This window comes from Aplysia californica, unplaced genomic scaffold (genome assembly GCF_000002075.1).
Source record: "Aplysia californica isolate F4 #8 unplaced genomic scaffold, AplCal3.0 scaffold00009, whole genome shotgun sequence".
Lineage (NCBI taxonomy): Eukaryota > Metazoa > Mollusca > Gastropoda > Aplysiida > Aplysiidae > Aplysia > Aplysia californica.
Genome location: NW_004797279.1, coordinates 543,381 through 561,198, shown reverse-complemented (window position 1 = coordinate 561,198; position 17,818 = coordinate 543,381).

Below are 17,818 nucleotides of genomic sequence, written 5' to 3'. Positions count from 1 at the left end.
ATGAGTGAATGGATGAATGGATGAATGAATGAATGAATGAATGAATGAATGAATGAATGAATGAATGAATGAATGAATGAATGAATGAATGAATGAATGAATGAATAGCATTTTTGTATAGCGCATGTCCTCATTCAGCAGCAAAACCTTTCGAGCTTTAAGAATTACGAGCACATAATACTATTATTATATATCATGAATACCCTAGTAGATCCCAGACCCGGAAGGCAAGCAATGCAAACAGCCAGTTGTGAGCTCAAACGCTGACAATTTAATGACGAGATCTTTCGCTCTCCATTGTCCATAGCTAGATCCTCATTCCCATTTTCCGAGAAGCGAGGAAAATTCGTGCAAAGTACCTTCCCCAAGGACGCAAAGTCGGGCCCCTGACGGGGTTCGAACCCAAAACCTTTTGGTTGCAAGGCCTACACTATACGACCGAAGCGAATTCTCAATCAAAAAGGAATGTCTTCTCTTCAAATGCGATTACGCATTAATGATTCTATAATTTTTCACGGCACGGTGAAATCCGGCGTGCGTCAAATTCTAAGAATAAGGAGTTACTGGTATCGCCTTAAAGCGAGTTCATTTGTCTTGCTTTGAGGGGGAAAATATAGGCTATATCTATATTGAAGAGAAATCGAGATATCTGCGATTGAAGTTGATAGCGTTTCCTGGAGTACATGTAAAAGTAGCTAGAATATTGCCGTCAAAGTTTGGTGACTTTCAAAGCATGTGGGAAACTGAAAATTTACTTCTTTTTTTTGTAACTTTGATTAGCAATTTCCGTAAAATCCACTCATAAATGTTGTCTTACATGACATGGAAAAGGTAGGTGTTGAGCCAAAATTGGATTTAAAAAATAGCTTAAAGGAAGGGATAATGTTTGTTTCTTCCATTTCATTATTCTGACGAGAGCCTCTTTTCCCCAGGATGCCACACAATAGGATTACGTGTATATCCCGTGTCACTGACAGTTTGAGAGTCTTGCTCAAAGTCAGAGGCCCAGCGTGCTTGGCGTAGGATGAACCAAAGAGACGACGTTAACAGGTTGTTGAATGTCCCTATCAGTACTTGACTGGTCTTGGCCGATTGGTGGACAACATTAAATGCTCATCAGGCTTCTCCTTATAATCTTACATGACATGCGTACAGTGTGCTTCGATCTGCTGCAATGAGAGCGGTCAGGAAGAGGCGGTAACTTAAAATAATGTCTCGTTGTTTCTTGGACCCGGCGGGACTACTGCATAATGCGTGGGAACTATACATGTACCAATTTGAGTGTGTCGTGTTACTGCAGCAAAAACAACAACAACAACAACAACAACCCTCTTTCATTGCGAAGTAGTCTTAAGATTACTTCAAAGTGACACAGACATATTTTCTCAGGTGGAACGTGAGTTTATTTCACAACATTAAAATTACAATGAATATCTTCCCCTATAATAGTACAAACCATTTGTAATAATAATAAATTTCCTATTTCATTTTTATAACTCAATTAATTATTTTATCACAACTTCTGTATTAACAAATCATTTCAATCCGAATAGCCCGAAACGGGATCAAAGTTCTTGCATAGAAATACAGTTGCGAATAAAAGAGGATTTGCTTTCAAATTTGCGAACTCAGCAACAAACAGATATATCACCCAGTTGTTCCTCAGATCCCCGATTACAAAAGTCATACGATGCGTAATCCAAGGAAAGTGTTGAGGGTCCTCTCCCTTGACTGCGGCAAAGCATTCAAAGAAAGCTTTTGTAAGGGCCGTTTAGTCAACCAGAATCAGCCTTGTCATCATACAAGAAAGTGTTTTCAAGAAATGCTTCTATTCACTAAGATCCTAGTATCTTTAGAGTACGCCATAAAATTGCATATTATGAACTGTTTTATTCTTGTTTCCCCAGCAGCACATAAATGAATACAATAAATAAATAAATTACATTTTATATTATAATTATCCCCGAGGGAGAAATTTCGGTTACAATGGCAAACATACATAAGTACATACATACATAATTAACTATACAAATGTACGACATACAAAGAATATCAAATACACAATAATATTATTATTACAGCATTGACAAAAAATATGAACATGACATCGCTGGTCACAACTGTTCCTCGCCCTACTTTTTGTTGTTCTTTTTTTGGAGGGTGGGTGGGGAAGTAGAATTGAATAATTCTGTCTTGCTCAAGGACACACTTAAGTGACCACCCATCTAAATCCCATGTCACCCACACTTGTTTGATAGACGTATACCCTATCTTCACACCCTGCCCCCCCCCCCCCCCCCCCCCCCCCTCCTTCCCCTTAATATGTGTTATAAAAAATTGACTTCGGCTCTCTCCCCATAACCAGAGGCTTTTTAATTAGAAGATCCAGCGCAATAAATGCCATGAAAACCAAAACCAAGCCATGATTCTCAAGAACACTCTTAAATCCCTCACCACCTCCAAACACGCAATAGCGAGGCCACAAAGAAAAAATGCAACGCTTTACAATTGGTGGTTTCACATAACTCAGCTCGACGTCGTCTCGGTTTGTCTCTCTATGGGCCCGTGTCAACTGTCACGGACACCGACCGACCCGATTCCGCCCGTCTCTCGAAAAGTCGGTAGTTGAAATAGAGCACCGTTTATTTCCTAAGAAATCCGTGAAAAGTCCCTTCGGCTGTGTCAACAGACACGACACGCCCCGACAAAAGACGTTTCGGTTGGAAAGTCGCTTGCTCAATTTTAGCCGGGACTCTTGAGCCATTATAGGCCCCGCCGGAGCTAAAAAATATTTTAATTTTTAGTTCGGATTAAAATTTTAATGTCATATTTGTAATCAGGGCTCAAAATTAGCAAAGTCTACCCGCTAACCACCTGGTTTAAATGCATATTAACAATTTCACCAATTTTCCTTGAAAATACCCTTTCATTTCTTATTCCCGCCTTTGGTTCTTTGACCTCCACTATTTATAGCCCTGTACTGAGGACATAGCCTTGGGACACAGTGTGTGGAATAATACGGCCTCTCGGCCAACAGACTAGACGTGTCTTGTCCGAACTGGTGGACACACAACACGGAAACGACTCGACCGATTTCCTTCCTCCTGACAAAATATCGGGCCGGGTCCGTCTCAGTGGACCCGTAGGGTAAGCCTTTGTGTCCACTGGGACAGACACGACCCGATTTATTGTCGGGAGGAGGAAAATCGTTTGGGTCGTTCCTGTCTTGTGTGTTCATACAGTTTCCGAATTTTTATTATAACTGTGCACCCTTGAAATGATTCTGAACCACCGTTAATTTTTTTCTAATTCGAAAGTTAGGTGGTTCTGAAGTTTTAGACGACCAAAGAGTCGAACTTTCACAAATATGATATCATAATATATAGATCATAATATCGAGAAAACAACAGGCGGGTCAGTATTATAATGAATGAGTAACAGTGGCGGCTTTCACCACGTCAGCGTTTTTAATACATGTATTATTATTATACCTCATCCTTTAATCATACTGGTGCGCATTATTCAACTATGTAGATAATTAACACATCCCCCCCAGCCCCCTCCCTTCTTTCTTTCAACCACCCCCCCCCCTTTCCTTCTTTCTTTATACCCCCCCCCTTCTCAACCACCTACCCAGTCTACGGCCGTCTTCAAATCAATGTTTATCAATTATTTGGCAAGTCTTCTTTACTCACACAGAAATACGACAAAAAGAGGCCCGGAAAATACCCCCATCACAACAATTAACATTGACGGTGTCTGGCAAAACAGTTTTAAAAATTACAGTAGGCCTGCATTAAAAAGCGTCCGAGATGTTAATCAAACAGCGGGTACCTGTGGTTCGAACAGAGCACCTCCATTATCATAATATTATCATGAATAAGTATTTTTTTTAAAACCTCCACGCATAAATCACTGCCAAGAGATATTTTTGTGGATTAAGTTTTGTTGCTTTAATTTAATTTCTTTCTCTTTTTTTTTGTATGAGGTCGGAGATTGATGAGGCGCTATTAAAACGGCATTTTTTGCAAGATTTGCATAATACCAGGGGTTCCGAAAAACATAATTGCCAAAGGAACACAATTATGTAAAAAAAAAAACCATGAAAACTAAATCACAAAAATGTGCACCATTGCATGACATTTATGCAAGTTGAATAAAAGGACTATAAAAAAAACCCTGACCACTGTGCGAGGCGTGGGCCACCTTGCTGGAACCACTGGTGTAGTCTGTCAGTGCTAGAGAAGCGTCCAGGGGATTTCCAGAACTTGGAAAGTATTGAAGTACTTTGCATTCCCCAGCATTGGTGTAGCTGTGACAGCAACAGTGGTCCCTGCCACATCGATGAAACCAATAAATCAGAAAAGAGGCCAATAATTTAAACAACAACAACAACAACAACAACAGCAACAATAATAATAATAATAATAATAATAATAATAATAATAATAATAATAATAATAATAATAATAATAAAGCCTTTATACTACGTTCTATCCCATACGAGTACAGTAGAACATAGCTATAGCGGGGATGGGGGGGGGGGGTTGGTTCTAGAAGAAAAATCCCACCCAAGGCAAGTTCCTGCCATACGAATGCAACGGGAATTACTGAAAAAGTCTTAAAATCCACATGATTACCCCCCTTCCATATCAATAAAAATTGCGCTTTCGATCAGTCTTCCTTTTCTTGTCAACTTCGTTGATTATCTGGGTGTATAATTCGAGTGAGAAGCATTTCTTTTTGTCTGTGTTGAAAGCCATCTTTTCCTCGGTCTTGTTGCTTGAGCTGTCTACCGTACAGGTAGGCCTACTGCAGAAATTGTGAAGTGGATGCGTGCGTATACCAGAGCATCAATGATCATAATCCAAAGCTCTCCCCTTCTTTTACTTTTTGGCCTAGCTTAGGGTTAGGCTTACCGTCACCTCAGAACTACTTTGTCCAAAGAGTACTTAAGTAAAGAGGCACTTTGGACATAAAAGTCCCTAGGCGACGCTATGTCACACCATTTTTGGAGTTCCTGACCTAAGGGCGAAAACACAGAGAACGCCGATTTCGGAGACTGACTCAGTAAGCGTCAATAGGTATAAACTGAGAAGGGCCCCTCACTGTCAACTCACGACCCCCGTGCTTTCTTGTCGTATCTCCATTTTTTAAGAGTGAAAATGTGACTTCTTCTTAAGCTCACTCTTCTTTGTGAACTATTTTCACTGTTATTAAAAATGGAGATGCGACAAGAAGGCACTGAGGTCACGAACTCTCAATGCCGTCTCAGCGTCGCCAACTCGGGTGGAGCGGTTTGCGTGACGTCACCCGACTGAATTGGGGACAATTTTAAAAGGTCATTTCAGGGCTGGTGCTCCACGGTAGACAAAAAGTAATCACCTTTTTGAATCAGTGTCGTCAAATTAGGGTGGCTGCAGAGCAGAATTACATTTTATGCAATATTTTAGGAATTTCTTTTTTTTTTTTCATGACCAAATAAATGCTTCAAAAATACCAGCTGTGTTGTGGCGTAATTTTTTTGCTTATATCTAGGCGCCCACTATATGGAGTCAAGCAGACACCAACTAGCACCTGTCCGCGTCGATCTTCAGCCGCTCAAGTTTCGGCGTTCTCTATGTTATCGCCCTAACGCCCCCCCCCTCTCTCTCTCTCTCTCTCTCTCTCTCTCTCTCTCTCTCTCTCTCTCTCTCTCTCTCTCCTCTCTCTCTCTCTCTCTCTCTCTCTCTCTGCCGCCTGCTCCATCTCACATCTCACTCATCATTGAACTGGCCAATCACAACGCTGCACACGCTGACTGCCTGTTTGGAGCCCGCTTACCGCCCCCACCCCTCAACCCTTCCCCCCCCCCCCCCAGCTAGAGCTCGCTTGATCTGTTCCACTGTATCAATGTTCGGGGACTTTCCTTGCCCTGTTATACCAAAGCACAGGTTATCGAGTTTACATAGACAAAAAAGCGGATTGAGGTAAGGTCCACTGCGGTCATGTTCTGCTGTATGAGCTCTTGGCACTTTTCAAAGATAACATGATCAATGAGTATAATACTAACTTCATTCACACAAGATAAAACATTTCTTCACATTAACAAGAAAACAGTTCAATCCTGAAATGCCCTTGTGACTCACTGCTAACCATTATGCGGCTTTAAGTATAGGGAGACTCTTCGCGATAACCCCTACAGGCCCTGATGAGACCTTCAAAACACAGACCTACTCAAAATTAGCAAACCCATTCAAATAAAAGTGCTCTTCATCGCTGAAACAATCGTTTTTCATGAAGGAGTCGTCATCTTGTGCTAATTAAAACACCACTGGCATATGAAAAGTCTCTTCTGAAGTTTTGGTGTATATAAATAAATTGTGTGGAACGCTCTAAGTCCTAAATCATCTTTCTGTATTCTGTAAACTGAGGTCTAAGGGGAAATTTTCAGTCCAGCACTGCGAGGCCAAATGGACTTAACCGGTGCTCTCGGCACGGAATCTTTCGCTTGGGTCACATCAGAGTTTGTTTGAGTAAAGAGACGCATATCGACACAATAATGGTCACTTTTTGCTTGGGAAGAGACAGACAGACAGGCAGACAAACAGACAGAAAAGAGGGAACGTTAAGAAATAGGACCTACCTTTGGTGCCCTCCAACTACCAGCCTAATAGTATAAATGGGCGACCTGGGTGAGTTTGCCTCAAGGCTGACTCTCAAACGAACCACACCTAGAAAATGTGTTTGTCCCACGGGCTGTTGACTTCTCCGATGGAATTTTTAACGTTTCTGCACCGTTGTTCCATTCCAAAGTGAACACAAATATTAGTGAGACTCTAGCTACCTTTAGAAATCCACTTTCATGGGGAGATTTAACCGTTTGCTTCACTACACTGTGACGGTTGAAGGTAGAATAGAAATAATAGCGTATTACTTAATGAAAATATTTCATCTAAAGTTAGTTGAATTATGATGCAGGTATTCCAACAAAACAACGGACTTCTGGTATTTTTTTGTGGATAGATTTTTTGGGAGACGGCCAGAATTTTTTTGCTTGTTTCATATTCTTTCGTTTTGTAACCTTTCGAAAAGATCTAGCCCCGCGAGAATAAATATTATATATTATTCGTAATTGTAGAGCTGCTTTAAAGTTCCACGACTTGGTTAAAAAATAGACTGCTTTCATCGTCGCTTTGACTTTTACCATGTCACGTAAGCCACTGTCACGATCAGAGTCTTAATGCAGACCCAGGAAAAGTACTTACTCTCTTGACCTGAACATGGGACCCTGAAGCTTGATGTATCAACAAGTTTTGAATATGCCTCAATCTCATTTGGACAAGAGGAAATATCATGTTTCGGGATGGTTTTGTTCGTTATTAGACCCTGCAATACACAAAAGGAGACATTACTCATTGGTATGCCGGCCGAGAGAAGAATGCTGTTTATGACGTAGATGATTGTGCGGGGTGTCGATTCGTCTTGAGAAAGGTCAAAAAGTGAACGAGCTGTCAATACGTACTGGTAAACATAATTATCTTTGTCAACGCCCAAGAGACTCGCTCTACTGGAAGGCGAAAACGCTTTTTCCTCAATCTGATTGACGTATCTAACAATCAAAGGCTCCAGAGCTATAAAAATTCTGGGACACAAGGGTTTAGAAACCGGCGGGAATCGAACGTTGATGAACCATTCCACCTCACATCTGTCGGCGCCCTTTTTACCTACCCTACACGACTGCAGTTCACAATGATCTAGATTTCGTTTTGTTGTGTCGGATTCTACAAGTGATAGCTGAGATTCATGAATCGCATCTTCTTTAGATCTCTTTTCTTTTTCCTCGACTTCCGTCGAAAACGAACTTTGACCCCCACTGTTGTCCTGACTACCCCCGGCGGCGACTGACGTTGCCAGCACTCTGTAGTTCAGCTGACACTCATACTCCCTCCAGTTAGGGTATAGCATGGCAGTGTTTTTCTTCACATCGGCAGTCAACGTAAATGCTACAGTTTGAAAACCCGACCTGACTTTCATAGTGACATGAAAAAGTCCAACTGTTCGCCTGCGCAGCCAAAACGTTATAGGTATGAATGTCATAAGTCTAAACGGAGAGTAATTGCACACCACACAAAATGGATTCCTGTAAATATTTGCTCTATACCTCACTAACAAAAACGTACTCCGGCAACGTCTAACAACTATTTGGTTTGGGAAATCATCAGGACAGGAATGAGTGTCAAAATGGTAACAAAGCTCCATATCTTTCGCGCCACCAACTGAGGGCAATAGAGTTGATTCTGGGCTCATTATTTTACTTATCATTTGTTCCATTGCAGCGCGTCCGTATAAGTCCTCGTTTGTATTGGCGATGATCACTGCATCCCAGAAGACGGGATTCTTGACGAGATGACTGTGGCAGGCAAATATGGAGTCATTGATGAAAATGATACCTGTGTCTACGTCTGTTATGTAAATATCAGTAATAGTGTGTCTGAAGCTGTCAACTTGGGATCCTTGTCCGTCCGGGATGTCCTGATACCCAGGTAGAGATGATGTTCTGTGAGTTGTCCACGAAGAGGCGTCGTCTTTAGAAGTTGTGGCCTCATTGTCAAAAACTGACATCGGCTGAACACTTGCCCTTGGGGTACTAGTTTCACCATAGGCGTTGGCCCCTACCACGGGAGTAGTCGGAGAATCAGGTATGGGGGAAGTATCTGCTCCCGTAAGACCCTCCTCTTGGGGAACTCGTCCATCCACAAAACGCCGTCTCCTTTTCCTGTCCCCGTCAACCTGTGTGGTCAGACTTGTCCCACTCTCCAACACAACAGCCTCACGTTTCTTGAAGTTTCTCAAACGTGGGTCTTTTCCCCCTTCGGCCAGAGCATCCTGCCATTCCTGGTCAAATTTTTTCTGCTGAGAGGGCGTCGTGATTTTTACTGTCGGCGTGAATTGGTCTTTATGAATAGCAGAGCCAGGACGGGGGCAGGAGCTGACCCCCATCACCCCGTTAAGCAAGCAGCTCATTTCTAAGTAGCGTAGCCACCACAGGTCTGTCTGTGAGAAGAAGGTACAATATTTTGAGGTATACCCCCACCATTATCAACAATAACAACAACAGCAACAACAACAACAACAGCAGCAGCAGCAGCAGCAGCAGCAGCAGCAGCAGCAGCAGCAGCAGCACTAGCAGCAACAGTAACAACAACAACAACAGTAACAACAACACATCAACAATAATAACAACAACTCCGGCAAAGAGCATCAGCACAAAAACATAGGGCTACCAATTGACAGAGCAAGTAAGATTACACAATTTATTAAACCTTAACAGATGCAAAAGCATACATTACCTTGTATCCACCCACGCGTCAAAACAAATGTAAGAAACTTTTTAAAAGGATCATAAAGAAAAATATTTTTCACTAAAATTAGGAATGAAGGTGAGACAATTTAGATCATTTGGGGGCGGTCTTCCAACCCTAACTGCAAACCCAGGCGGAGAGAGATACAACATTCCACCAGAAAGACCGAGATACTGCATTAAAAAATTATCTCCTTTAGAAAATCAACAATGATTTACTCTGTGCAAGTTCAAATGTTTAGGTATCTAAGATAAAATATCACTATACATGTAATGCTAACTGTACCACAGAAATCATACCGCACAAAAGAATCCAACTAAAACTTGTGTAAACTCAAAATTTCGGAGTCGAAAACCGAATGATATTTTTAAATTCTGATTACCCGAAAACACAAAGTTGAACCAGTGCTATCTGCGGTCCTATGTGTTGTAGTAAAACGCATTTATTTAGTTATTCTGTATATTTCTGTTAATATAACTTATAACATAATACTCGCGTTCAGAAAACATTTTTGCCTTTTACCCGGGACGACATGTTGAACAATTTCCCAGACTAGATATTTCTAATCCTAATTTGACGTTTTTCCTTCTTTTCTTATGACCATGGAAATGGAGAAGATGACTCTAAAGGAAAACCGTCAGATAAATTACATTCCTTTACAAACCAAACTGTTATTCGACAAAATTTAAAATTTAAAAAAACAATTAACAAAAGTTATAAAAAAGAAAATAGTAGACGAGGAGATGCGCAATGGAATTTGGTTTAGAAGTTGGACGAAAGGGGCTCTAAAATCTAGGAGTGTCAAAAAATAAACATTTACCTTCACCTTCACCTATCCCATAGACTTGATATCCGTCGGGGCGTTTTTGAAGATTTGGCCACCAGCTTCCACCACTCCTTCCGATCTTCAGCTTTTTTTAGCGTGTCTTTGAGTTCCAGGCCTGTCAATTCCATGATGCTGTCCTCCCAACTCTTCTTCGGTCTGCTTCTTCTCCTTTTTTTCCCTGGACGTTGCCTTGCAGGATCATCTTAACAAGGCCGGATGAGCGGATGATGTGTCCATACCATTGCAGTTTGCGTTTCCTGACCAGAGTGAGAAGGTTAGCATATGGTCCAATTTCATTTTTGATCCGTTGTTTGACTTCGTCATTTGTGATGTGATCTTTGATGAGATACCAATGGTTTTTCGGAAGCATCTCATCTCCACAGCTTTGATCCTTCTTTCAAGGTCTGCATTCCAGGTACAGGATTCACATGCCAACAAAAATGATGACGTGACCAGGGAACGCATCAATCTGATTTTTTTATCTGAAAGTGATATTTCTGTTGCTCCGAATGGTTTTCAACTTGGTCGGTGCTGCTGGGGTTTGCGCTTTTCTAGAAATTATTTCTGGTTATGATCCATCATCTTTCACTATTGCACCCAGGTATTTGAAGCTGTGTACGGTCTCAAGCCTCTGGTTGTTGACCTGGAGGTCCACTTTGATGTTCTTGTTGCTGTTGGAAATCAGTTTGGTCTTCTCAGCGCTGAATTCCATGCTGTAAGCTGCGGATGTCTTTTCAAGACGGTATATTAAGCTGACTGGTTCTTGCTCTTATCCCGCAAGGCCGTCTATGTCGTCCGCAAAACGTAAGTTATTAATTGTTCTGCCTCAGTACTGACTGTTCCTTCGTGGTCTTCAAGTGCATCTGTCATGATCCTCTCCAAGAAAATGTTGAAAAGAGTGGGGGAGAGCAGACAACTCTGGCTTACTCCCACTGTTGTTCGGAACCATTCCCCAAAGTTGCTGAAAAATACTGAGATGGTGCTTTGATGTATAGCTTTTCTATGACTTTGATCAGGTTGGCGTTAATGTTGTATAAATTCATGGTTGTCCACAAAGCTTCTTGTTATACTCTGTCAAAAGCTTTTTTGAAGTCCACAAATACGTGGAGAAGCTCCTGATGGTTGTTAGATTTACTTTTCCATGATGATTTACAGGTTGAATATTTGTCCAGTTGAGCTGCGCCCTGTCCTGAAGCCTGCCTGTTCTTCTGCCATGGTTTTCCCTGCTTGTGGCTTCAGTCTGTTGAGAATGACTTAAAGCATTGCGTTACTAGGAAGAATAACCAGGCTAATAGTACGATAGTTTTGACATGGTTGAAGATTGCCTTTCCTGGGAAGGGTGATGATCAAGGATTGAGTCAATGGTGTTGGACATTCACCTGTCTGCCAAATATTGTTGCAGATTATCCTTAGGATGTCTATCATAGCGTCTCCTCCTGCTTGAACTATTTCTTCTGTGATGTTGTCAATTCCTGCTGATTTCCCTTTCTTCAGTGATGAGACTGCTGCTACTATCTCTTCTCTTAAGATACTGCTTTTGTCATTATCTTGTGATTGGGAGACATTGAGCACTCTTGGATCTCCTGTGGTTTTTTGGATGTACAGTTCAGAGCAATATTCTGTCCAACGAGCAAAATAAACGTAACGTTAGCTGTATACTAACACGCACACTACATCAACAAGACGTTCATTTTGCAGGACAAAAACCGTGTACTCAGTTCATGAAGCACTACGGTAGTAAGTAATTAGTATCCCTGCCTGTGACACGAGAAACTGGGGTACAATTTCCCTTTAGAGAGGATTTTTTTTTTCATTTTGAGTTTGAAAGAAAAGACGGAAAGAGAGAGAGACGGAATAAGATCTGAACTTTAAAAAAAGGGATTGAGACATCCTAATTTACGAATCAGAAAAATGGACAGTAAGAAAAGGAAATTATTTTTGTAAATTGAATGCGATAAAGACAAAAAATTGTTAAGCAGTCTGAAATGGCGTCAATGCTACTTAGACAAGGTCCAGTTTGTTTGTATTGGGATTCTGCAAGCAATACAAATAAATTGCAATCACAAAAAACAGTTCCAATATTTAAAGACACAAAAGAAAATAGTCCAATTCTGATAAATACTTCAATGATAACCAAAACTATCAGTAAGGAAAGCCCTTTGTACTCAACTCTTTTGTACGGCTGTCTATGGCGGACCTTTCCTAAATTTACTGAAAATGAATTAGAGTCAACAGAAATGTGATTGAACAAGAGACTAGAGAAAGTTTTCTGGAAGGAAGGAAATCCCAAGAGGTGATGTTGAAAGAGGTCCACAGATCCAAGAAGCTTATTGATAAAAGCTATTTATTCATGAAGAGACAAATGCAGCTTCTGGGATATTAGTTGAATTAATGAAAAACTTTTGAACAGCTTGCTCGTATTTTGTTTTAAATACATATACAAAACGTAAAAGAGGCAAAGGCTGAATTTTAAAAAAACGTACAGATAACTTGATCAGAGGAGTGACTGGGAAAGATCGGGATAATAATTACAGGTACTGAATAGGTTTTGTTGAGAGCATCTGAGCAGAGAAATTAGTGGCGAAACATAGCTTCCCTTATCTGCTTCAGTTCTAGGACTTGATGACGATGATAAAAACGAAAAGTGGGATCGTTGAAAACACCTCAAACGTGTGAAAGCTTATCAAAAATAAAATGCTGACACAACAAACCTGTAGTCTTTCAAACTCTTGTGGACATTCGGCCTGGAAGTCGAAGCAACAAGTCCCGGCAGGGAGGCACGTGGGTCGGCAGGAACACAGTCCGATGGTCAGGTTCCCACAATGACCTGTACAGACAAGGAAACTTGGAGGCCTTGTTGGAAATTCACATCACAGATTTCCTTCAGTTTTTAGCTTCAGTAAGAGTTTTAAGGCACTTGCAGCACAATTAGGTTACATATAACTGCCGAGGATTAGAGGTGTTACATGAGAATAACATACGCAAAAAAGGAGGAGGGGAGATAAGAACGAAAGATGTTTGATAGAAAAGAACGAGCAAACCAAACCAGAGCACTCGTCAACCACCTACCACAGACACCATGAGAGAAAAAAAAAGACAGCGATTCACGCTAGGAGGGTGGAGAACCCAAAGCGGAAAGGGGGGGGGGGTGTGGGAGATATCAACTAAGTTGTTATGGCACTGGACCGAATGGATACCACCCAAAAGATAACATTGACTTCATCCTTTGTGACGATGATGTATACTGACATTGCTGAGAGTGGAGACTTAGAGTTCGGATACACATCTATGCACAAGCATGTGTTTTTTTTACCCATATCAAACTTGTCTTGTTGAAAGAACGCGCTGCCGACTATGTGGAAATTGTCCAGCCGTAAGCGAGTTAACTTGCCTTTCAGTTCACAAGTGCTATGCGTGCTCGACTGGGATCGGGAACCTAGAGCTGACGGTGGTATTGTGTGTGTGTGTGTGTGTGTGTGTGTGTGTGTGTGTGTGTGTGTGTGTGTGTGTGTGTGTGTGTGTGTGTGTGTGTGTGTGTGTGTGTGTGTGTGTGTGTGTGTGTGTGTGTGGGTTTTTTTTTTTATGTTTTACTGCGCTCGCAAGTGCATAAGGTCATATGAGCGTGGGGGACACATTAAACATTTTCAGTCGGTAGGACCTTTTTAATTTTGCCCGGGAGATGGCCGAAGCCTACTCTTATCGATTTTAGACCCACAAAGGGATCTTTAACGTGCACAACTTGCACTAGGGACCTCCGAGATTTTTGCCCTTGTCCGAGAAGGCTAGGTGTTAGATCTTTATACCTACCAGAAGATCAGGGGAGTGGCTGAAAGACAGCAGTAAGAAGGAGCCATGGAGAAGCAGTAGAAAGGCTGCAGAAACAGTCAGGAGCCCAGAGAGAGGACAAAGGAGGTGAGGGGGTGGGGTCAGAAAGTGGAGACGAAAGCAGACAGCAAAATATTGTTGGAGAGCAGAAAATGAGATGAAAGGAGACAATTTTTAGAGAAGAAAATGTTTCGGTCATTACCCGGATTCGAACCAGGGACCTTTTAATAAGACTTGAACACCTTAACCTCTAGGCCTCGAGAGCCCCGCGGACGATGTACATGAAGCTCCTGTGCCGCGACGGCTGGAGACGGTTGCAGGAATTGTATCTGAGAGTGCGAGCCACGCCAGAGCCGGTCTTATAAGAAGGCACAACGCTATTGGTGTCTTGTGGGAGGGCCTGTTGATTGATGTCCTGGGATCTGTAATCCATCACTCTATTTACTTTACAGTGGTGTCGGTGAATACCTTAAGTCTTATACAGAGTGCCCATTGGCACGATCGACTCCGTTCGGTTTGGAAGGCGGAATTTTGAGTGATTGAGGGCTCAACAAAGCGATCATCGTGGTACAAACCGATCGCCCGATTCACAGTCTCAGAAAGAGAAGCTTTTGTTTTCAAGCCGCGAATGGGGTTATCGGCTGGCGATCGGTTTGCCGATCCCCCAATAGTCACCCCGTATAAAGTACTTAGAATTGCGCAAACAAGCTGAGCTGTCAAAACTGAAGCCTATTTGGAGGGACAGAAACATCATGCACAGCTAAAAAATTAGACTAATGCGCTCACTGGTCATCTCAATATTTTTATACGCCTGCGAATCATTGACACTAACAGCAGAATTAGAGAAAAAGATTCAGACCACAGAGATGAGATGTTACCGCAGACTCCTCGTACAAAGACCACGTTTCAAATGATGAAGTACGAAAGAGAATCACCAACGCAGTGGGGCAATATGAAGATCTACTGACCACAGTGGAGAGACGAACACTAAAATTGTATGGGCATGTCAAAAGATCCACAGGACTTGCCAAAACAATCCTGCAAGGAACCGTACAAGGAAAGAGAAAGAGAGGAAGGCAGAGAAGGAGATGGGAGGACAACATTACAGAATGGACAGGAAAGACGCTGGGTGACAATCTGAGGAGAGCAGAGGACAAAAATAGATGGCGAGAGCTGGTTTTCCAATGCAGTGGTGCCCCAACGGTTGCCCCAACCACGGGATAGAAGAAGAAGAAGATAAAGTACTTTGTAAGAATTATGTATTTTTGGATCGGTGGGAAGGAGAGGCCACCTAGGTGCAGCTATCCTGAAACTTGTGGCATAACAGTTACGTAGCTGTACACGGCGCTTTAGATCTATATTATAATAATTATTATCAAATGAAGTCTTTCTAACATTCACCTTGAGGCCTATAAAGGTGCGGCTTCTTGGAAGGCTGAAAGATAATTGCATCTTTCCTTTGTTACCTTTTTTTGTACTCTCAATTCTAACTATTTTCACACCGATCTTTTCAGTTTTCGAGATATTTTTACAACAGGTATGAATGGATGGCGTGACGTGTGGAAGGGGTTGGAAAAGGGTGGGTGGGTGTGGGGGGGGGGAGGGGGAAGTTTGTGTTCAAATGGTGTCAGTCGCAAATCTAAAGGTCTGCAGTAAACGATCACTACCATGCACTCTACTCGCTGCTTATAGGCCTGCATTATGTGGAAAGACAAGGCAATAGATAGATAGATAGATAGATAGATAGATAGATAGATAGATAGATAGATAGATAGCAGGGGCGGCTCGTGGGGCTAAAAAGTGGGCGTGCACAATTAATTAAGCTATCACAGGCTGAAGATAGTCAAGGGCAAAGTAAATGGGGCGGTGTATAGTTTTAGGATCATTGGGTTGGTGAGGGAGGAGCACGTGCTTTATTTTCATTCCTTTCACTTGTTGCTTTGATTTCTAGAACAAAATCTGTTTGTTAGCTATACATCATGCATTAGAACTGAACACTCAAATAATAACTTTCATCACTCCACAACAAAACCATTCAAAGACACGTATCATACGACGGTGACACGTTGAGTATGTCACGTTCACCTCCCTCAGGTTCACGGTCACAGAGTCACTTAAAATAGCCTAGAGGCAAGACAATGAACCAATCAGAATTCACTTGAGCACTCTGCTAGATTGCTCCGGGGCTCACATAATTTTGGCAGAGAATAGTGTACAGCATATGGCGTTTATTTTTTGACTGCCTACAGTGGGCAATGTTTCGGCACTATTCGGCTGGAGCACATTTGAGATGTGCCGTCTTATTAATAAGTACAGCCAAACTCGCTACGACTGTCGTCATCACTTGGGTTATCCCAAAGAGCGATTTATAGGTCAGGTTACCACTGTTGAATCTCCTATTATGTTTAGTTAGAGGGCGTAGGCTTTGTTGTGGCATAGTACATGTAGATCTAGATGTTTTACGGCAATGTAGACACAGACACGACAGTTACGGAGCCAGCAAGGGCCTTGTTCTGATATAATATTTGACTAGTCTTTGTTTCCGGCGACTTTTATTTTATTATTGTGGGTGCTTTACGTAAAAGAACAATAAACAATTCTGGGCGGCACTGCACGACCGTGCTCTATGGACAAACCGTGCCTGATAGATAGATAGATAGATAGATAGATAGATAGATAGATAGATAGATAGATAGATCACAAGTCAAGTGAATATCAAAGGTTTTCCTGTGCACTCCCGATTAGCACTCACCCTTGCAGGAGTAGCCGCCCACGCTATCGAAAATAGTTCCTTTTCGACGCATGCGCTCTGGTATTGTCTTGTTTATTTCAATCAGCAGTTCCGAAATTGTGATGTTCTCGTAGTCCAGGTTTACCAGGTTTTCTGGAAGTTCCCCGTCAACATCACCATCAGCAGCAGCAACAATGGAAGCAACAACTGCAATGCCAACTAGGACGTGAAAGAAGAGTTGGAGTGTTCTCCTCATCGTTGTTGTCTTTTGAAGAAAACTGAGGAAAATAATAAACGTGGAGACAGAAATATTTACGCAGTCTCAAGTCCGTGTGCTTCACTTTCGAAGTTTAGTTAAATTATATCTGAAGGATTTCTTTAAAGCTTTATTAAACATATATTAAGAATAAACACCAGCGCAAAATTCCAAATAAATCAAATCTGCTTCAGTCCGTTTCCTAGTTTCAGGGTCGTTCTTCTCCACCATCTTAATTTTATTTCATCCTGTTAATGTGCAGGAGAAAATTATTTCTTCTTTTCTCAGTTATCTGCGTTTGTTGGTTTGTTTTGTTCGTTGGTTTTTTGGTTTTTGGTTTTTGTTGTTGTTGTTGTTTGGTTTGTTTGTTTTTGTTTGTTACTGCTTTTTTTTCTTCTGGTATCATAACTTTTCGGAAATCTTAGCTTCATCTTTTTTATATTTTAAAAACCACTTATTATATCATTGTCAAAGAAGCTCGGTATCGCCTGAAGTACAATCCTATAATTTTTACGAGCTGCTCACCGTTTACTTTTAAAGATAAGTCTGGAAGATTGCAAACGAAAACGCCCTATTTTACAAATTGGTATTATTGGATGTTTTCACTTATCCAGTTAAAACTATCCTTTGATGGGTGGGCGTGGCGTAAAATTGAAGAAAACCTGTTAGTTACAGACGAAGCAGAGAGTTGTCAATGAAGGGGTGGAGTCTACAACTATCACACTTTGACTGAAAGATCTCATACGTGCTTACATCACGAGACAGGCTGTTTTCTGAAATGTAGTTATTTATTATTACGTTTGTCTTCCTGCACTCGCTCTTTCTCCCCCCCCCTC